The sequence below is a fragment of the Myodes glareolus genome, chromosome 27 (assembly GCF_982192425.1).
Source record: "Myodes glareolus chromosome 27, mMyoGla1.1, whole genome shotgun sequence".
Classification (NCBI taxonomy): Eukaryota; Metazoa; Chordata; class Mammalia; order Rodentia; family Cricetidae; genus Myodes; species Myodes glareolus.
The window spans coordinates 8,825,352-8,849,052 of NC_142052.1; the positions used below are offsets into that span (position 1 = coordinate 8,825,352).

The 23,701-nt window shown below is 35.7% G+C and overlaps 1 pseudogene; it reads right to left on the reverse strand.

Annotated features, from left to right (window-relative positions):
* Positions 1–1,634: 1,634 nt before the first annotated feature.
* LOC146889331 (heat shock protein HSP 90-beta pseudogene) overlaps positions 1,635–23,701 on the reverse strand; it is a 55,035-nt pseudogene continuing 32,968 nt past the window's right edge.

Below are 23,701 nucleotides of genomic sequence, written 5' to 3' on the forward strand. Positions count from 1 at the left end.
TGAGAACATCACTGATTTTATGGCAAATATTACTCATTCAATTTTTAGGCTTTATAAATGCTTATTCATAAAATTATTTCAAGCCTGTGGAGTACTACATTTTACTAGCAATCTATGCGGTTTAATTTACTCATTGGAAATCCACACTAAAAAAAATACATGTATTTGTATATTATAATATATAAAATAGCATATATATGCATTTTCTGTCTCCAAATCTATATAGTATTTTTGGTATATTCCAACTATAATCTATGTATCTATACCTATACCTAGTTATATACCTGTAACTACACCTATAACATATTGATATAATGTATATTTTCATACACACAATTTTTTCCAATCCTTAGTGGTTTTTTTGTACTTTTTTGTTCATGAATAGGAATTATGAAGGATAATTCAAATGTTAATTATACTTTTAAATATTACTTCCAAACTTTATGATTTTGTAAATTGACTATGCTCCTTTGATTTGAAAAATTAATGAACTACTCATTAGAGCAGATGCCACATACTTTGTTCTGTAAACTTTCCTTTGAATTTAACTGTATCTTCAAAATGTGAAATCTAGAACAAAAGAATAAAGACTTTGATGACCTCTTTGATACATAAAAGAAAGAAAGAAACCACTTTTGATCATGGTTTGTGAGAATGTCTGAAAAGCAAAGGAAAAAGTAAAGTTTTCGAAAGATTGGAAATTTCTTCTTTGCAGTACCTTATTTTATTTATCAATCTCAGTCCAAGATAAATTTACTGTAGTCAGGGTAAAGCCAGTGATTTCCAATGCGGTGAATTCCAAGCTTGCAAAATATAAGAACTGATAATAGAAGAAAAATATTTGTGTATCTGCCCCTCCTGTATGGGACCATCCAAAGAAAGCTATAAAAATAAATAATGGTCCACCCAAAAGACAGAAGCACAGTGTTGTGGTATTCTTGAATGGAAGCTGTGATTTTCTTTGGAGACAGATTTTGTAGGCTAAATTACAGAATCACAGAATTATGGGAAGCTTTAGAATGAGAAGGAATTTTAACACTCACAAGGGTGTGATTTAACAACCACTCCCTCAAATGTTCAATAGCTTAGCTTCCTAGGAACTCCTCTCTGAACTCTGTTTCTAATAAGTGTTCAATGCATTGTAGACTTTAGCTAGAGTGTGTTCTCTTTTACTATGGCAATCTTGGCTTTTCTGATATCACATCCTAAGAGATCTATTCAGAGATATTAAAGATTTCATAACCATATATATTCATTTATTATGTCACTTAATAAATATCTCTCTAAATCAGCACATATTTCTTTTATAAGAAGCTTGCCCGTATCTAATTTGCATCATTTAGAAAAACATCATCTTGTTAGTTAGATGGAAATATTATTTTTGTATAAAACTGCATCTTTTTATTTTGCATACTTTTAATATCAGAACAAAATAAAACAAATAAACAAAAACCCCACAATATGCAATACTCAACCCTGCAATTCTGTGAGAGGGGATTTTCCTTCCTTAAGGCACAAGGACAGAATAAGAGATCCTCTAGCATGAGTAGAGAGCCATTTAGATCAGGCCCAGTCAAGGCTGCTGTGGGAGCACAGGGAATCTATACAGAGGACATGGTCTTCCCAAGGGGTCTCTAATTTACTTCTTCCATCATACAGGAGTCATCCTCATCACCCTCAAGTGGGGGATCTCATCAGGAACAGCAGCACTGGGCTCCTCTGCTGTCACTTCACTTTCATCAATGCCCAGGCCTCGTTTGATCATGCGGTAGATGCGTTTGGAGTGAAACTGGGGATCCCCAAGTGAGAAACCAGAGCGGTTGCAAACAGCAGCACCGCCGTGTCCTTAGCAGCTTCGTCATTCTTGTCTTCCTCAGCCTTCTGCCTCAGGTCTCAACAATGGGATGGTCATGGTTGCTCTCTAGATGCTATTTGACCTTCATGTAACCCATCGTAGAGTTGTTTCGAAGTGCCTAGGCCTTCATGATCCTCTCCATGTTGGATGTCCAGCCATTGGTGCTTGTCACAATGGAGCAGGGTAAAGACACAAACCTAGTGGAGATTTGTCACCTTCTCAGATTTCTTATGCAAAATCTCCTTCATCAGCTTGCAGAGATTCTCAAACTTTGCCTTGCCCTCCTCCGTTTTCTTCTTTTCTTCCTCATCCTCTGGTAGTTCTAGGCCATCCTTAGTCACTGAGATCAGGGCTCTTTCCATCAAACTCTAGCTGCTGCACACACTACTCATGAGTAGGCTCAGTCATGTACACCACCTCAATGCCCCGCTTCGGCACACATTCCACAAAGGCAGAGTTGGCTACTTCTCTTTGCTAGACAGAAATTTTTTAATAACCTTTTTGAAATACAACTTCTTATTATGTTTTTTCACTCAAATAAAGTAGAGTGTTATGTAATGTATAACTAATATTAATAATTAGTTTTTAATTTTTGAAATCTTATCTACTTCAAAATGAAGTATAATAAGAAGAAAAACTTCTAGACTATCAGATGGGCTTCCAAAGTTGCTGCTAATTATAATAAAATAACGAGGAAAAGCTTTTGTTTTACCCAAATTGTCTAATAAAAAATTTATAGCCAGATGTGAAGGTGATTCATGAAAGTAAGGGAAAATATTTTTCCTCAAGTTGTATAGCAGTCAAGGTAAGCTACTAATATCCCAATTAAATATGTCAGGTTGTTTTTTTTTGCCTCCTGGTGGCGATTAATCTTAAACAAAAATAATTGGTACTTTTGTTTATATATCCAAAAGGGGGTGGTTAAATCTTTGAAAAGTCATACATAAATGTTAGCATTGTTTTATTCTATTAAAATGAAAAACAAACAGAATCAGATTTCTCAGTAGTGTTCCCTTTATCTTTTTCCTGGCTATCTTCATCTTTAAAAAGAGACAGAAAAGGTAATTAGAGAGGTTTTTGATGACAAAAGCACACTTATATGAAAATGTGATAAAGAAATAAATGTATTATTATTATCATTATTATTATTATTACAATGCTTAAAAATGCTAATCCAAATTTCCACTTCCTCTCCTTCTCCCACTTCCCTCTCACTCCCTCCAGAGACGCTCCCTCTCCACCCCCTCCAATCCTAAGAGAGGTCAATGCACCTGGGCCCCTGGAAAGTCCAAGGCCCTCCCTACTACATACATCTAGGTTGAGCAAGGTTTACATCCAAAGAGAATAGGATCCCAAAAAGCCGGTATATGTAGTAGAGACACCAATGGAAATACATGTTATTTAAGAAAATGGAAACCTAGGCTACCTTTGAATACAATATACAAGAAAAATTTTCCCTTGTATGTCCTGTTTCAGCTGCCTGTAACCTTTCTCATCATTTTCCTGAGCTTTGAGAGTCACAACCAAGAAGTCCATCTATGGTGAGGTAAAAAGTAATTGTGCAGTTGGCACACTTGTCTGGACCTACACACACGTACAGTAGTTTCCCTCCTCTACACTTTCCTTGACTTGACTCAGCCACACTCATTTGAGAAATTGTTTCAAAGTCTCATATTTCACAAAGTCTACTCTGGAAATGGTGAACTTTTGCCTCTCAGAAATTCTATCAAGCGGTCACATTTACTCTCTGAACTTTATTCTATTTCACTCCTTAGACTGTAGCTCTGATTTTTATGTATTAGCTAATTCAACTTTAAACGTTTAATAATAATTGATCCTAAAAGTCCACTTTCCTCTTTCATTAGAGAGGTTTTTTTCCCCACTGTGGGAATTTATTAGACCTTAGCTATCTTGGATTCTTCATTGGGAAAAAAAAAGAACCCTTTGCTCTCAAAACAAATAAAAACTCTGGGTGGGCTCTGAAAGTCCAAAATTATTTTTAAGCTATAGAAAGATGCCAAATTTGATATAAAATTATCAGCTTGCTTCTTAGTCCAAGAGAATTTATAATAATTTGAATCAACTTTCTAAAATAAAGGAGGACATGATTCATTATTTTTCCTTATTATTGGCAAATTGTAAATATAGAATTTGATTTGATTCCTTTTTTAATTTTTATTGATTTTATTGAGTTATATATTTTTCTCCACTCCCCTCCCTTACTTTCCTCTCCCCGTCTACCCTCTCCCATGTTCCTCATGCTCTTAATTTACTCAGAAGATCTTATCTTTTTCTACTTCACATGTAGATTAGATCCCTGTATGCCTCTCTTAGGGTCCTCATTGTTGTTTGGATTCTCTGGGATTGTGAATTGTAGGCTGGTTTTCTTTGCTTTATGTCTAAAAGCCACTTATGAGTGAATTCATATGGTAACTGTCTTTCTTGGTCAGGGTTACCTCACTCAAAATGATGTTTTCTAGATCCATCCATTTACCTGAAAATTTCAAGATGTCATTTTTTTCTGCTGTGTAGTACTCCATTGTGTAAAAGTATCACATTTTCTGTGCCCATTCTTTGGCCGAAGGGAATTTAGATTGTTTCTAGCTTATGGCTGTGACAAAAAATGCTGTTATGAACATAGTTGGGCACATGTCCTTGTGGTACAATTGAGCATTTTTTGAGGGGTACAGACCCAAAAGTGGTATTTCTGGGTCTTGAGGAATGTTGATTTCTTATCTGGATAGATAAAGCACAACAGAATATTAGGAAGAAATAGATAGCATACTAAGAGAAACCATTCCCTCTTAATTTAGTGCCACTGAACGCTGTAACATTTTAGGAAATCTAAACTATCTGCAATGAAGTATTCATTGGTTCAGGTTAATTTTGAACCCCTGATAAGTGGAGATTTATATTGAATCTAATTTGAGATGATAGTTTTATCTCATTAGCACAATGTTTAATAAACTACATTTTGCTATATAAAAGTAAAATCAATGTTTAGTCTATATATATAGAATCAGTCTTCTAAAATATTATTGAAAGGAATGCATTCTACTGGATTATACGGCATTGTATTGCTTTGATTATAGAGAGCAAGGAAGAAGGAAGAAGGAGGAAATACAATTTTGCAAGGAAATAATTTGTTTATTATTTAAATGATTAACTCAATTTTGAAACTTACAAATTATATTCATTTGATAAAATTTTTATATTTATCAAGCTTCAACTCTGCATTAAAATATGAAAACTATATAGATATGTTCTCAGAAATTTTTTCTGCCCCTCTTTAGGATTAATTGCTTTCTGTACTTAAAGAGTGTTTTAGTTCTTATTCATATCATGTTGTTTTGAAAGCATCAGTTTTTGTGTGCCCTTTAATGAAAGATTAACTGAATTAATAATGTTTTATTTAATAAATTTTATTTTCTGGATTGTCTAATGAATTTACTTATTCAATGTTAGTATGGATTGTATAGTATATACAATTGCTTGAAGCATTAAAACTTTCATATAAATAGACATCTTTCTTCATCAGGGAAAAAGAACCAGATCTGGAAAGTGATATTGTAAGCAAGGCTGCAACTCATCATATACAACCAACAATGCATGTCAGTGCTCCTGTGCTTGGAATTCTGATGTACTCAGGGTTTGAATTATTCCACTGAAAATGGTGCAGACCCTTGTGTTCTTTACAGAAGTCTTTGGGTTATCACAAGCCAAAAAATTATAATAGACAATATAAAGTTTCAGAAGAACAGTCTCTTGTAAGAAACAAAAAGTTAGGAGACACAACAGATCCCCTCTTAGCTTAACAGTCATTATAACATTAATTTTTTAAGCCTTCTCATTAGCAATCTTTAATTTTCTAGTTATACTCACTTTGTTTTAAATGAGAACTAATAAAACTGAAGTGATTTCTGTTGAAATAGAGTAGCAGTATATAAAATTCATGACACATATTCATGTACAAGTGAAATCATTAGCAATCAGCGTGCTTTGGCCAGTTACCTGCTTTCTTATTCTTAAGACTGAATGACAGGAGATTAGGGATTCCTTTAAACTCTAACGTTCTAAAAGCAGTGAAGTTATTCTCAAACTAATGCATATTGTTGCATGTTACTGCATCTCCATAGTGTAGAAAATGCTCTTCTACCTTTGATTTCTCAAATCACATTTTTACTCAACTTACTTGTAATTTCCAATATACAAATATTCCCTTATTGTTCATTTTCCTATAGAATTTTGTTCTTGTTAACTTACATCACTAAGTGGGAAATAAAATTTTGAAATAGTTGCATTAATTTCTATTTTCTCATTTGTGCTAGTTTTTCATATTCAACAACCACATTCAATAAATATCTGGTAGTGGATTTCTTGATTATCAAGAGAGAAACTGGTTATACAATTATGTAGAGCTTATGTCGGATGAAACTGTTGTATACCGTTTCCTCCTTTCCTATTTTTCTCCTTGTATCGAAAATAGATTTTTTTCTAATGCAATATATCCTGATTACAGATCTCCCTCCTTATACTCCTCCAAATTCCTCCTGCAGTCCCTCCAATCCAGATGTACCCTTTCTGTCTCAATTAGAAAGGAATAGGCATCTACGTGATAACAACAAAACCTAACAGATAAAATATAATAAGATAAAACAAACCCATCACATTGGAGTTGGACAAGGCAAACCAACATTGGAAAGGAGTGAGAGGGCAGGCACAAAATTCAGAAGCTCACTCATTCACTCACTTCCATATAAACACTAAACTGAAATACATAACATATGTAGACGATCTGGTACAGACTTATGCAGTTCCTGTGCCTGCTGCCCCAGTCTCTGAGGTAGGTGAGCTTTCTTAGCTGATTTAGAGGGCTTCCTTTGCCTGGTTTTCTCCACCCCCTCTGGCCTTTGTACTCCTTCCACTTCTTCAGTGGCATTCCCCATTCCCTGAGCTGTAAGAGGAGGGATTTGCTGAAGACCTCCCATATCTGGCTTTTTGTCTCTGCATTGATTCCCATCTGCTGCCGGAGGAAATCTCTCTGACGACAGTCTAGTGAGGCATTGATAGATGAGTACAGCAGACGGCCGTTAGGAGTCACTTTAATCCTTTGATTTTTAATGATTAGTAGTATTTAGTTCTGCCCTAGGCCTCTTGGATATCCATCTCTGGTTTTTAGTCACCCAAGCATCGTTGGACATGGGTTCCATCTCGTGGATTGGGCCCCAAGGCAAATCAGACCTTGATTGGCTCCTCCCACAAACCCTGTGCCACATTTGCTCTAGCATGTTCCTCAGCCAGACAGCGCTGTAGATTCAAGGTTTTGTAGCTGATTTGATGTGTGTTTCTCTCTTGAACGCTGCAGTGTATCTTCTCAGCTGCAGACACTAGAATATAGGGGTGGATTTTGTATGTAAGCACCACCTCTACCTCTCCATTTTCAGTGATGGTATGCATATTGTCTTTAGCGGTGGGGCCTCCTATCTGTTTGTGAAGAGCTACCTTTTGTTTTGGCCAAGGAAGTTTGGGGATTTCCATAGGATAGCTTTGACCAACAACTTAATTGAATGTAATCCATTCCTGATACTGGAAGCTTCATTTGGTGAACAAGATAGCCAGTTGGAACTCTGTCTTCCCCATTATTTGGAGACTTCATTAGGATCACCTTTATATATTTTAAGAAGTTTCCACTCTATTAGGTTGCCATACCCTGTAACATGAGGGGCCATCTTGTTGGGGTATCTGTCCCACACAGTATCCCACAGCCGGCAAGCCCCAAAGAAATCACACACAGGACTCCATAAGATTATAAACTGATTGGCCCATTAGCTCAGGCTTCTTGTTAACTCTTATAGCTTATATTAACCCATTATTCTGATCTATGTTAGCCATATGGCTTGGTACCTTTTCCAGCTATCAACTCACATGTTGCTGCTTCGGTGATCTGGGCAGGAATGGCAGAGGGAGCTTCCTGCTTCCCAGAATATTCCTGTTCTCATCGCCCCGCCTCTTCTTCCTGTCTGATTGACCCACCTATACTTCCTGCCTGGCCAATCAGCATTTCATTAAAATACATGATTGACAGAATAATTCTGCTGCACCAATACCCCACCTCAAAATATCCCTCAATTCTTGCTGTCTCCCCCAACATGCCTTCCCTCTCCCCACTGTATCCTCCAATTCCAGTCCCCAAGTCCCCTAGTCCACCCATAAAATCTCCTCTATTTTCTCTCCCAGGGAGAGCCATGTGTTCCCCTTCAGTCTTTTCCTCTATACCTAACTTCTCATTGTCTACAGATTACGGTTTGGTTATCATTTACTTATTGGCTAATAACCATATATAAGGGAATACATACCATATGATGAGAGAATATTAAATAAATGACAGATAGATATGGGTGTATAAACACAGATGTTTAATTTTTTAATGACACTGCTTAAATAATGTTAAGACTACAGTAATAAGCAGTTTCTATTCTCTATTCTGTAGAGATGAACATTTCCACACAGCAAGTGATTTATGACAATAATCATAATATTTAATATTTAATTAGAATATTTGCACAGTTATTTCTACTGTAGTAAAATGAAATCTACATAATCTTGTAGTTACAGAAATATCAACTATTATCCAAGTGGTACAAGCCTTTTACATCAGAACCCTGGAGGCAGAAACAGGGGGATCTCTAAGTTCAAGTTCAGTCTTGTTTACAGAGCAAGTTCCAGGACAGCAGAGGCTACAGGCTACATATAGAAACTCTGTCTCAAAAAAAAGAATAAAGAGAAAAAGAAATATAAACTGTTCTTTAAAAATAAGAACTTTTTCATATGGTTTGCTTAGGCTTGTCTACAGTGTTGTCTACCTTATTTCTTATGGGATAATATTATTGTAATATGTTATCCAAATGGATAAAAATGAAATACAATTGTTTTATTTAACAGTCTTCAAGATGTTAATTTTTTAATTACATTGATAAAGTCTTATATTAAACTCCACTAACATGATACCCTTAAGAAAAAAATTATAAATTAATTGTGAAGTCTGTTTCTGTGATGTGTCCTTTGAAAGTCCATTAGCAGAAGTTTGTGAGACCAGATGAAATACTCTGTACGCCATTGGCTTTGGGTACTGTAAATATTGGATTAGGGAGTCTTTATGGATTTCAACTGAATTTGAACCAACACCCTGTACCCTATTTTCCATTAATAAATGCCTGTGAGTTTACAGTTGTTGATTTTCAAGAAATCCAGATGGACTACATTACAATTTGGCTTCTTTGAACCATATAAAGACATGATCTTGAATTCTACAAAAGTAAACAGATTTACACTGATGTTAGTTCTGTGATAGCCCTAAACTTTAACTGAATTCAACCTGTTCAAAATGGAATATATTATTTTGTTTTTAGATGAGAACTGTTATGACTCATAATACTGGCCAATGTGCAAATAAGTAATGGGGTCTAACATAAACACGCAATCCAATTAGTCACAATGCCATCTTAAATATGTGAACTGGATCTTTTGATACTCCTGTGGAACAAATGAGCTTCAATTTATTATCTTGGACATGGATAACTTTGACTCAATCCCATCCTCATATTCATTTCTATTCTTATGTGACCTCTGTTTAACTTGTACATATTAGTCGTCAGAATCCTTAGCTACAATAACTTCAACCTTACTGAAGTTCTAAAATTTGTTTTCAGTTTATCTGCTGATGCTCAATGCACATTTTGCCTCTCTTGCTTACACAATCTTTAAGTAGGTATTTTCTCGAAGTAACAAAGTAAGGTTCTAGAATTGAAGTTACCAGTCACTTTTGTTTTCTTTTTTTCCTGACACTGGAAATCACTCTGCAGGGCAGGTTATAGATTGGCTATCAAACTCTCAGATTCCATCTGGCCCTGACGCCCAAGTGCTGGGATTAAATGCATTCACCAGTATTTCCTTTTTAAGAAGCTGGAAATCTTCCTTTTTCAAATCATAACAAATAAAATATGTATTACTCTAATGGCATATTTATTTTTAGAGTTTAAAGACTTGCTTTTAAAAGATAAAGACTACTAAAATGTTAGATTCAAATACATAAAAAATGAATGAATCTTTGATTATTTCAACATGACATCCAGATTTTGTAGAAGAAAAATCAGTGCACTGTCATTGTCAGTAAAATTGACTTTGTATTCTAAAGAGTATATAAATTTGATTGCAGAATGACACATTCACTTAGCTGCATGCGTGACCCTAAGGGAAAACAGTCTTCCTTTACAACAGTGTTTGATCAGATATGCATACAATATTGATGCATTTTTGCTTTGGCTTCTTTTACATTATTAAGAATTGTGAAGACTGAGTTACTGTGGGTTGTTTTGTTTGTTTAATTTCAATTTGATTCTGTATCCTATTGACCTAAGTTTTAGGAAGAGTAGATTCAGTGTAACACACCAAGAAAGACAAAGTCAATATAACTTTATGGTAAAAGTCCAGTATCTGATATATGTTTCAAATCTTGAGAGGTGATATGAGTACGGAGAAGATTGCCAGAAGTGCTGTGCTTGGCCCAGAGTTCAGTTTAAAACCAAATACTGCAGGTGTTTGAACATAACTGCAGAGATTTATCAATTGTAAAGACGTTGATTGATAGCACATTTGTCATTATTAAAAATGTATTTTGGAAAAACAATGCAACCAGAAACAGAGCTTCAGTTAATCTAAACCTTGCAAGTGTAGACCGTTTCAGAATTCAGCAATGAGGTATGCTTTTGAAGCATGTGCTGTTAGTTCACTGGTTTCGGTTACAATCATAGCAAAAGGCATAGTTTTGCTGAAAAACCAATGACATAGCCACCATGCCAGCAGCCAGAAGCCAGCAACCCCAAAGGCAATTCCAATATCAGAATTTAGTATAAAGGACATTCTATACTATCTTTATTACATAACAGTTTCTATGGTAGACTGTCTGAGAAACTTGTTGGTATGTTCCTTTTCCCATAGTTTTTCTTCATGTTTAAACAAATATGGTTCTTTTCTTTCTTTTTTTTCTATAAATTTCCTTCTTTCTTTTCATTTCCTCTTTTTCCTTCTTCTGCTTTCTTTCCTTCTTTCTTTCTTTTTCTTTCTTTTTTTCTTTTTTGAGAAAGGTTTTCTATATATAGTTCTGGCTGTCCTGTGACTCACTCTGTGAACCGGGTTGTCCTTGAATTCAGGTATCTGCCTGCCTTTCAAACAGTGGGACTAAAGTTATGTGCCACTATTGCCAAGACTAGATATGGTTTCTTAAGTAAATTACACTAATTACAAATTTAACACATCCATATATATTTGACATCTTAATCACCAACAGCTGTTTGATTGGACCTAAGGTTGTATCAAGTGGAGAGAAACTATGTGTGATAAACTTAGACAATTACCCATGACTAGGGAGATCATTGAGATATAAGAAATCTCAACTTCTCATCAAACACAATATCTGCATCATAGGCTAGTTCCAAGAGTATTAGTTGCATTTTATAATCTGATAAGGCACTTTACTTAAGATATAATTAGCTTATGTGATCAGATATTGTTGGGTTGGTGCACACCAATAAGCTTCACTCCTGATGACAAATATTCATGACACTGGAAGCTACTTTGCATGCAGCAGAGACGAATATCATACAACTACAAACCTACAATAGAGACTTGACTGTAGAATATACTGGTGCAATAGAGACATAAATATTAAGGTAGCAATCAGCCATTTTTTAAAAAAACAATGATTTAAGCATTCTATAGGAGGTGGAATCCATACATACATTCACAGAGTGAAAAAACTGAGGTGAGATAGGTCACGGGCCTTAAGAGAAAGTCTACTACTATTATTTTACTAAAGGCACATAGCAATAAAATGACTCCTAATGAAATATCGCTACACTTGTAGATTAGAGTGTTACTCAACACACAGGAGAAATGTTTTGCAGTAGACAGTAATTAATACATAGTGAAAATTGGAGAGTGTGCAGAAAGTAAGGACTTGAGTGTGCAGTACTAACTAAGATGTCTTTATCAATCCCCCCCCACCTCAAGGAGTGTATGAGGAAGGGGAAGCAGAAAGATAGAGCCAAAGGTAGTGGGCAACATTCAGGAAAGAGCATCATCTATACACAACAGGCCTGATAAAAGTATGAACTCAAAGAGACTATGAGAATATGCACAAGATCTCTACAGGTTCAAAACAGCAAAATCCCAGTACTGAGAAGGGAAGTGGACATGAAATTTCACCATTAATCAAAAAGCTGTTTGTACTCAATACCTGTAGTGAAGAAAAGTTTTTCTAAGTGTTAGTGCCATGTCAGAGGAGCAGCCATCTGACAATAGAGTGACAGGGTGACCCACTGCTCTCTGATTCGATTTGAGGCCTTCGCTACAGAATAAGTTGCATTCTTACTACTGAAATATATTTCCTTGAGTTGGATTAATATTGTTACTTTGATAATTGGCCAAACTGTCAAATTACCTTCTAAATAAACTCATAGACATTTTTCAAGGTTGATCAAGTAAACACCTTTTTTTTCAGTGTGTTGTAGTCAATGACAGAGTATTTATGGTCAAAGTGCTGAGAATCTGAGACTGAGTTCTCAGACCTAAATGAAGAATGTTCATCAACACACCACTGTGGTGGCACATGCCTTTAATCCCAACACTTGAGAGACAGAGCTACCCAATGTGTGAATGACTGCATCCACATAAAGCCTTACAGAGCTTGGGAACTAATTCTATAAATAAAATAGTAGAGTTAAGCACAGCTTATTGATAGCAGCACTCTCTCAGGTGGGCTCTGCTTGCTAGAGGCAAGCTCTTTCATTTAAGAGAGGCTTCCTGACTCAGTTTAACTGCAAAACCTTGCAGCTCTTTTAAGAGGTCCTGACAAGAAACACTTAAATGGTGTTGGTGAAAAGCTGACTGCATACTTTTTGGTTTTCAGCCATAACAAACAAAACAAAACCAGCCACACCAGTCATCCTAGCAGCACAAACTCTGAATCTTTCAGGTAGGAAGTCTGGCTACAAAGTATTTGAGTGTGGTTTGTGAGCAGCCTGATTCATGTTGCTTGCTGGCAGGGACCTTGAAATGCCATAGAGTTGTGTCAATAAACATGGCTATAGCCCATACCTTTGCCATGAGCCTGGAATCTCAGAAAGCTAAGGGATGGGATGGATCCAGCTGTCAAGCCATGGCTTTAATCCTCTCCATATTGCTTAGCAAATTAAAGACTCATGTGGTCAGAAAAAGAGAGATACAAAGTAAAGAGACAATCAAAGATGAAGAAAACCTCTAAATAGTTCACAATGTGATAAAAATATATGCAGGCTTGGGAGAGAAAAGAAAAATGTTAATGTTCTTAAAATAAAAAAGAAAGAGAGTAGTTGGGTGTGGTGGCACATGCCTTTAATCCCAACACTTGAGATACAGAGGCAGACAGACCTCAAAATATGGTGGCATACACCTTTAATCCACCCTTGGGAGGCAGAGGTGGATCTCTGTGAGTTCAAGGACAGCCTGGTCTACAGAGGGAGTTCCAGGACAGCCAAAGATACACAGAGAACCTGTCTCAAAAAGCCAAAAATTAAAAATAAAAATTAAAGAAAAATTGAAGTTAAAAGATTTGTTACTTTGGAGAAGAGGTTTTGCTTTTGTTTCCACAGGAAATGAGAGGCTCTGGATTCTTTCTGAGTTAAGAAAAATCAGGTTTGATCGAGGAGGACTACCTGAAAAATCTCTGGTAGGAACAGATGGTCTAGATGTCAAAGTTCTACATACAGAACAGATTCAAGATGCTGCCTGAGATGATCAAGCCTCAAAAGGATACTCCAGTCAGGAACTGATCATAATTCTAAATTTTCTTTAGGTCCCCATAAGATTATCAGCACCCCCAACTGTACTAGGAGCCGCAGGCTGCATTCCCTCCGGCCACCCAGCTAGCTTTATCCGAAATAATTACACGGAAACTGTATTCTTTTAAACATTGCTTGGCCCATTGTCTGTAGCCTCTTATAAGCTAACTCTTACATATTGATCTAACCCATTTCTAATAATCTGTGTAACACCACGAGGTGGTGGCTTACCAGGAGGATTCTAACCTGCAACTGTCTCGGTGAAGAGAGTCATGGCGACTGCCTGCCTCTGCTTTCTTTCTCCCACAATTCTGTTCTGTCTACTCCACCCACCTAAGGGCTGGCCTATCAAAAAGGCCAAGGCAGTTTCTTTATTAACCAATAAAAGTAACACATAGACAATTAACATTCCTCCATCACCCAACCAGCAGGAAGTAGCCTGGAAAATTATGACCACATTCCCAAAATGGATTAGGGATATTCTCCTTTGTTTAGAATGTAGGACAAGTTGTTATGGGTAATGGTCAGGAGAAAAGCTAAACAAAGAATATTAGATTCAGAGTTCTTTTTATTTAAAAAAAATAGGGGGAAATAGTATGGGACAGTTGTCTGTATTCTGTCAATAATATTTTAAATAAATGCTGATTGGCCAGTAGTCAGGCAGGAAGTATTGGCGGGACAACCAGGCAGAATGTAGAGGTGAATCAATGAGAACAGGAGAATTTTGGAAAGAGGATGCAGTGTGACCCAGCCACAGAAGAAGCAAGATGTGACTGCCTCGCTGAAAAAGGTACCAAGCCACATGTTCCTAGCATAGATAAGAATAATGGGCTAATATAAGTTATAAGAGTTAATAAAAAGCCTGAGCTAATGGGTCAATCAGTTTATAGTTAATGTAGAGCTCTGCATGATTTGTCTGTGACTAAATGGCTGGGGAACTAGACAGGATAAAAACCTCAGACAGTAAATGATGCCCCATGTAGCAGGGGGACAGGAAACACAGTCAACACCCCACCCCAGTTTTGCCAAGTCCCAAGTGTGGGGAGCCATTTCAGAGGAGCAGGAGATGGCAATTGACTTCAGAGGAACAGTCCAAAGCGTCCAAGGCACTAATTGATGAATCCCCAATAGGCAAGACTCCAAAGGTTTTGGCTCCAGAATGTCTGTTGATACTGCTATGCCTTTGTGTGATTGCTGCTGACATTTTCTCTGAAGTGTGGCATGGTGTGAATGGGAACAGGGAGATACCCACTGCCTTTAGTGTAATATGATTGTCTCATGGAAATATCTTTTTCTACTTGGAATTTTACTTGTGGATTATTATGAAAATGATTTCCTCTAGAAGTTGTATTGTTTAGCTGAAGAAATAGTTTTATACAATAATAGTGTTAGTTTACATAGAAATTTGATATTTGAGGGTCTTTAATAAATATATGTGATAAAAGTTAGCATAGTGGGAAAACTTGGATAAAAGCAACATATGGTGTAGCCCCCAACCCTGATAAAGCAGGGACTGAAGAGGATAGAAAATAAAACAAGGAAATGTCAGACAAATAGTTTCTCTAGAGGAGCCACATAGACTGTGAATTAGGGTAATGATTAAGAAAAAGAATCAAATTTCAGAAGCCCAGCTATCACAACTTCTTTTAATCTTAATTTTGGGAGATACATTCCCAGGTTTCAGTGTACATCAGAGCTAAAATAAAACTTTAAATAATGACTTAAGGTTAGGTTAAGATGTTTTTGTTAATGGCTTTGAGGTAGAAAATCTTGGAAAATAATTTAAGAAGGAATACTTTTAATAGCTGAGCAAAAATTTTATTGTGGTCAGAGAACAAAAACAATGACCATATGGGTATTGATTACTGAAGTACCTTCCTTGTTAAGATGGATTGGTGATCAAGCAATGATTAATTCCTTGTACCTATTTCTTCCCTCAGCTTCCTGATATAAAAAAACTGTTGGCAAAAAAATGTGCACCTTGAGGATTTCAATTAGAGTTGACTGATTGATTGTCATTTATAAAAGCTTAAATTTGTGATCCCTTTACATTTTTTATAATATTACCTTTTGAGATAAATAATAAAGTGATCAATCCTTTCTTCAACTGAAAATGACACCTGCCAACGAAGGAACTGTCTGAGAAAAATATCTTACTTGCTTACACTCTGTTAATCTATACCCAGTTGCTTAGATATGAATACCTGTGGGTTCGTGGTATAACTTGTTTGTCACCTGTAATATGCAAAATGTTTAATCATGTAAGGGATATGGAGAACATGTTGTAAACATGTTGCTTTTTACCTTTATTCATTGGAATCATTCACTTGAAAATGGAATGCAATACATTATAATTTTTGTACTGCTTTAAAATTTTGCTATAATATATAAGCTGTATGCAAAAAATAGAAGGAAAACATCTAGAGATACAGAAAAAGGCTACATCTGGACAGAGGTAACAAAAGAAATGGAGAACAGAGATAGAAGATGATAGATTTACCCTAATGGTGTTTGAAAAGTAGAGTGGTTCGTCTGCCAACTCTGGCTCTCTTTTGATCCCAGAACTGCTAGAGGCTGGGGCTCAGGACTGCTAAAGCCGAGACTCTGTGAACACTGTGGAAGAGGAAGCAGGAAGAGTGTAGGAGCTTCAGACTGAGGAGACTTGCTATGGCAATACTGTCTTCTGTACAAGTCAAGGCTATCACAGCTATGAGCTCAGAGTGCTGTGGTTACCTGCACAAGACCTCTATAAGATAAAGCAAATCTAATTTGAGTAACATTGGAGTGGGGGTATTCCATGCCATGTCCCTTACTGGGGTAACTATTGCCAGTGGACAGTTACTGGAAAAGTGAGGGCAATTCTCTTAGAGGATGTGGCTACTGACATGTTTCCTACATTTTACTTTACAGATTAATTATAAAGTGGAGAGGGTGGGTTATCCCATAGCAGCCTTGTCACCATTGAAACAATAGGCACATTTCTCCTGGGAAGTTGTATAGAGTGTAGAGTGCAACACTAGGTAAGACCACTGATGTCTCATCTCCCATGGCGGCCTGCATGTTACCTATGGCACCGTGAAATATAGTTAGTATAGATGAAATTTTCATGTAGAAATCAGATCGATTTCCCTATGTCCTTTAGCAAAAGTGTAGGGCTCATTCAGCAATAAGGTCTTAACATGAAGTTATGGACTTAGTATATTACTAGAGAGAGAAAGAGATACAGACAGAGAGATGAAATTCAGTGTATGTTGGGGGTCATTTTGAAGGGAATTTAGAGAATTGTAGTATGGTGTAGATATAATCATATTGCATTGTACTTGTGAATGTTAAAATTTCTCAAAATAAATTTGTAAATTTGTGACTTTTTAGGCAGTCAGTGCAGCTCATGTTTGTAATCTCCAGAGGAGATAGGAGGATTATCAGTCTTAGGCTAGTCTGGAATAGAAAATAAGTATCTATCTGAAAAAAAAATTCAAACAAGCCAAAGCTATTTAAATGCAAACAAATAAAAATAGTAAAGAGGAATATATTGATAATTTTAAGCATTAAATTTCTTATTTATGGGATTTTTTGTTTCTCTTTGTATAGGAAATGAAGTGTTTTATTAGATTTGATGAGAATATATTCAGTGTATTTGAAGGATCTTTTCAAAGTTCTCTGTTCCTTCTTAATTTGTAAAATCCTACTCATATCTAAAGGAATTCAGATATAAAAATTCAATATCAGACACAGAGCAAATGAATATTAGGTAAAGATTCCAAGGCTAGCTATATGAATTTATATTAAAATATTTAAAGGGAGAAGTAACAGAAAATGGTATAGGTATAATTTAACCAGGGTGCTAATCTCTGTAGGTAATAAAGGAGTTAAGATAATTGCATAGATATTTGTTAGATCCTTGACAAAGGTCAAGTGAAACAGTTGAATAGACAGGAACTATTATAGCAGCTAAGTTGTTAGGAAGCCATGATAGTGCCTTCCGAAGGGCAGGGCTGTGGAATGATGCTAGGTGCCTGTCCTAGTATCTTGCCATGACTAGTGCTTGGCTACAAGGTACAGGGGAGCAGTGAACTTGGCCTGATAGAGCACAGCAACAGGCCTGTCAAGTCAGCTCTCTTCCCACATCTGGGTAAATGACTTGTGTGTCTTCAGGGTCACTCCATGGTTTAAACAGGAAAACTCATTGTAATTTCAGTAATTTTTATATGACTTGGGTTTTCATTTCACATGTATTTAAAGTTTATGCTATAGGAAGCCCAGAAATCCAAACTCAGGGACATACAGAACAGATTTTCTTGGTATCTTTAGCATTGATAGGATTATTCAGTTGCATGTTTATCTGTCATTCACAAATGTCTTATCTATTAATAGACTTATAAAGTGGATATAGTACAGAAAGAATGGTGCAGAAACATCGCATTTTAAACTCTTTTCTCGAGTTTGCAATCCTTAACTACTGAACTCCCTCTCTGGAACTCACAATTTCCTAAAAAGGAATGAAGTCATTTGAAACAGTTATCTTTGAAATACGTTCAACCGAGTAAATGGTTCAGCAATAATTCTTAGCCAATATTGATAATATTTTGAGTTCTATAGAAAATGAAGAAGATGAAGAAGCTGAATAGAATGAGCCAGATTAATTCAGGTGCTTTTAATTTCACCCTGACTGGTGCTGTTGCTAGAAGAAATGTGAGATTGGCTCATATTCCAAAGATAGACCCACCCATCGCATTAACTACTAATAACTCTAGATTTGCAACAACTGTTGGGCTGCAGAAGGGAAACATGCCTCCATTCTGTGGTTTCTAATATATGTATATGATATGTGAAATAATAGACATCGATCCAAAGAACACGGTTTCTTATGGTTTCAAGATGGAATTTTGGGAAAGCTCTTTGACTTTCAAAGGCTAAAAGAGCACTGAGACAAAGAATAAGGAAACTAGTTAAAAGTAGATTGCAGAAACACTTCTTTCCTCTTAGAATTTGGTGTTTTCATTGCATACTTGAAAATTATCTTCATAATTTAAAAGTGCATCAATTATTTACAGTGAGGTTATAAAGAATATGAAACAATATCTAATAGTAAATGTTTTATTTTGCAATATATTTTGTGCTAGGTTATTCTAGAAGTTATTTATTGGGAATAAACGTCATTGTGTTTATATTTTAGTTTGTTTCAAAAATATTTTCAATATCCTTCCTATTTTTTAAAAATCATGATTATTCTTGTATTTTCTAGTTTTATTTGATCAGTGACTTTCATTTTGATGAATTCTTTTTAAGAAAATTAGTGTGTATGTATATTTAATACTTGTTATTGTGATATTTTGTTTGTGCTATAACAAGTAAAGCTTGTCTGAAGACCAGATTGTGCAAAAAACCACTAGTTAGGCATCGAGGCCAGGCATTGGAGGCACACAACTTTGATCCCAGCACTTGGGAGGCAGAGGCAGAAGGATCTCTGTGAGTTCAAGGCCATCCTGGGTACCTAGATTGATTCAGTCACAAAGAAAAACAGAACCAAGCTGTGGTGACTTGCACCTTTAATCCAAACACTATGAAGTCACAGACCTTTAATCTCAATATTAAAAAGATGGAGACAGAAAGGAAATTAATTGGCTGGGCAGAGAAAGGAATATAAAGCAGGAGTCAGGAGCTCAAGGCATTCATTCAGTCTGAGAAATTGTAGCGACAGGATACCCCATTCAATTTGTGGATTTTGTAGACGTAAAACTAATGGCTGACTACTGCTCTTCTCTAACCTTTCAGCTTTTACTCCCTAATATCTGACTCCAGGTTTTTATTATTAATACTGATTATAATTAGCACTACAGTTTTATATATAAATATGGTGCATGTGTTTATTTAGATATATACTTATAATGAGAATTTATGAACCAACAATAAATATATTTATAACTATCATTAGATCATGATATTATTGGATCAGTTTTTAAAAGGATGCTAGATTTGCAACTGATACCAAATTTCAAATTCTGTTCATCTTATTAGAAATGTAAGAGCATGAATATTCTGACTGACACCCAAGAAAGTAGGAAAAGGGCTGTGTGTCAGGCAAGCTCGAGAGGAAGGGTCAACTGCAGAAGGCAGCTTCATTTGTTTGACTCAATTTCTAATTCAGCTCCATCCACTTTACCCTTTAAAAAATTTGTTTGAGATTTGAGAATATATTTTCTATATAATAGTATATTTTATTGGAATGCTGCAAATGCAACATCAAGGGACATTACAAATCCCGCAATTCGGTGAAAGCCTCAGTTCTGTTTCTCACTTAGAAGAAACTAAGGTGCTTCTTATTTTATATATGGAAAAAGCAGCTTTGACATTTCCAACAAGGTCTGGAGCCTCATTACAGGATCCAAATCATGAAGGCCAATTGGGCAAGGATGAAGTTTACCAAACCGTGAGCCAAAACCAACATCCAAATCTGTCCACTGCATCAGTGTTTGAGAGAGAAAGTATTCGGATATTTAACACAAAGTGCAGAGCAGTTCACATACTCTTCTTTTAGTGACATACATTTTCAATGAAAGCTAGAAAGATACATGCACATAAAAATGTAGGTATCATATTTTGACTATATATTTGGAAAAGAAAACATTTATAAAATATTTTTCAGCAAAACTGTATTTATGATCATGGTACAAAATTTTGTCATTGATATGCTATAGGAACAAACATGTTACAAGGACAGGCAACTTGTTTGTCCCGACCACCCGACTAGCTTACACCCGAAATAACCACACAGAGACTGTATTAATTAAATCACTGCCTGGCTCATTAGCGCTATCTTCTTATTGGCTAACTCTTACATATTAGTTTAACCCATCTCCAATAATCTGTGTATCGCCACATGGCTGCTTACCAGAGATTCTAACCAGTGTCCACCCCAGGCAGAGAATCCATGGCTTCTCCCTGACTCTACTTTCTTCCTCCCAGCATTCAGTTCTGTCCTTTCTACCTACCTAAGTTCTTCCCTATCAGGCCCAAAGCAATTTCTTTATTCATTAATCAATGAAAGCAACACATGAACAGAAGACCCTCCTACACCACATATATATGACTATTGTTCTATATAGAGTAGGGAAAATATAATTATTTGAAGATTAGATCTAATTTTTCTTTATTGAAAAATATTTATATATTTGAATCTTATTTTCCCATGCCTAGTTCTTCCCAAATCCTCCATTCCTCCATATCCACTCAACTTGATGTTATTTCTCACTTAAACAATGATACAGAAAAGAAAGTGCAGAGTGTTGGCTCTGACTCATGATTTTGGTAGATTCCACCCATTCTCAGTTGGCCTTTATGATATTGGTCCTGTATTGAGGTCACATACTGCTGGAATTGATTCAAAAGTATATTTGAGGGTAAAAATAGAACATGTTCTATGAAGATATGGAAGAAAACAGTCAACAAACCTAGACAACAATAGTAATTAAAGGCTTTCATGAAAAATAATATAAGATAATGATGTTAGCAAATTCCATGTTAATGCAGTCAAAGAAATAACTATTGTTAAGAGAAAGTTATAAAAAGTATGTCATCAGAAAAAGTTAAGCGTTCCAGAGACTGGAGGATAAATACATCTCCCACAACCTGCATTTCTCAAAGTGAGCTTTATTTCAGTGTCTTCCAAATGTCTACATAGTACAGTTCCATCTCCAGAATCATGCTATAGGGAAGAGACTGGAAGTGGTGAAGCTAGAACACTGGAATTACAAAGAAAAACAATGTGACAGTTAGAAGACAAAAGCCTTGGTAACTGTGAGTCTGGGGAGGGGGTAGATCAGATGACTCTGCCTGGGTAACAGTGTGAGTCTGGGGAGGGGGTGGATCAGATGACTTTGCCTGGGTAACAGTGTGAGTCTGGGGAGGGGAGGTCAGATGGTACTGTGTGAAGCACAGGTAAGAGGCAGCATGTGACCAGGCAATTCCTTCAGACATTGTTTGTTTTATTTTTGAACTGGAAAATGCTAAGAAGATTAACCTTTTCCATGCTTATAAAATGTATGTGCTGTGCCCAGAATAGTGCAAAGAAATTAGGTTCAACCACAGGAACACCTAATTAAACAATATACCAGTGAAACACTCTCCCAAACACAGAGAAAATGTGCAGAAGTAGTAATTTCCTTGGCATAAATCAACATGAAGGAATTGGAACACCATCCCCTAAATTGTCATCTTTTCTGCATGTCCCATGTTAACTGTTGAACCTTAATATAGCTCTAGGCCCACATATTGATCTTAAATAGAATTTGTGAGCCTCATAAGGAGTGTGATGATTAGCATCATCAAGGGCACCAACAATAGTCACTTCCCCAGTAGCTGTACTGTTTATCCTTAGTCAGGTGCTCACTGCATATAACGGGTTTAGTTGCATAGCTCTAATGTTCTCTCAAGTTCTATACATGATTTGGAAGTTTTTTCTATGAACAAAATGTTGTCATTCAAGTGATTAGTATAAATCAATCATGAGATGAAGCACAATAAGCAAATTCAAGAATAGGTAAGATAACTATAAGACCAAAGACTTTTTAATTCACAATGCCTAATACACCTCAAATCTTAGTGCATGCAAGAATGAAATGAGGCTCCTTTTCCACTTTGAACTATTATACAACTTTGTAAACTAAAGAAAAATTGTTTGGGTCTTTGTTCTTCAGTGGTAGTTATCTAACTCTGGCTTTAAATGATAGTTTTATAGGTGTCATTTATGATGTTATTTAATAAGAATGTTAGTTATAATTGTATATTTTAATTCAAGTATGATTTAATTATTTATGAATAAATAGTATTACATTTGAGTTGATATATTTGAAAAGTTCACTAAATAAAATATGATTCTTAGATATCATATAATACTATTCAGGGATAATAAAACAATAAAATTCTGTTATTTATGGAAAAATGGGTAGACAAAGAATGTAAGGGGAGATTGCTCATTGATGTCTTGGATACCCAGACTCTAATAATCATGCAGAAACTACATTAATTACAACACTGTTTGGCTGATGATTCAGGCATACTCCTACCTAGCTCTTATATCTTAAATTAACTCAGTTCTATTAATCTGTGCATCGCCATGAGGCTGTGGCTTATCAGAAATACTCTCAAGACATCTTTCTCCTTCAGCAGTAGACTCTGCCTACTCTCTCTCTATGTCTCTGTTTGAATCTCCTGTCTGACTTTGTTCTGCCCTGTCATAGACTGAGGCAGCTTCTTTATTAACCAATGGTAATAAATCATATTGACAGCATTCAGTGGGGAATCCGACATCAATATTTATGTTGATTATGTTCTGTGAGAAACCCTGAAACAGAAGGTCAGAACCACATGATTGTTCTTATGTGGAATCTAAAGTCTTAAGAAGAGAATGGTGTTTGTCAGAGAACCGTGGAAGAGAGGGCGGGATGGGAAAAGATGAGTTCTTTGCACCAATTGTAATTTGTAGCTAGAAGTTGGGTATGCTGTTCCGTAGTATGGTAATTGTAAATAATGTGTAAATAGTGATAGTAGTCTTTGTATAGTCTAAATTTATAAAATGGAAGTTTGAATATAATCATACATCCAAATAATAGATACTTGAGACATTAACTTGAAGAATATTACCCATGTGCTTATGTTTCAAAATGATGTTTTAAAGATAAATATAAAAAAACTTTATATATACATAATAATATTAAATTAAAACATAAAATTTGGTTTTATATACATATCTAGTAATTTACTCAAATATGCATTATTTATGCATTATTTATGTATCCATTTAGCTATATCATACCATATTTAGCAAATTATTTGTGATTCAGAATAAATATGATGCAATAAGTAAAAAAGTAAATTGATGACTACATAAACAAACTGAAAAATAGGAAAAGGTGAATTAAGGGAAATTTTTAAATGTGAAAATTAGCCCTCCCATAGAATTTAATAACAA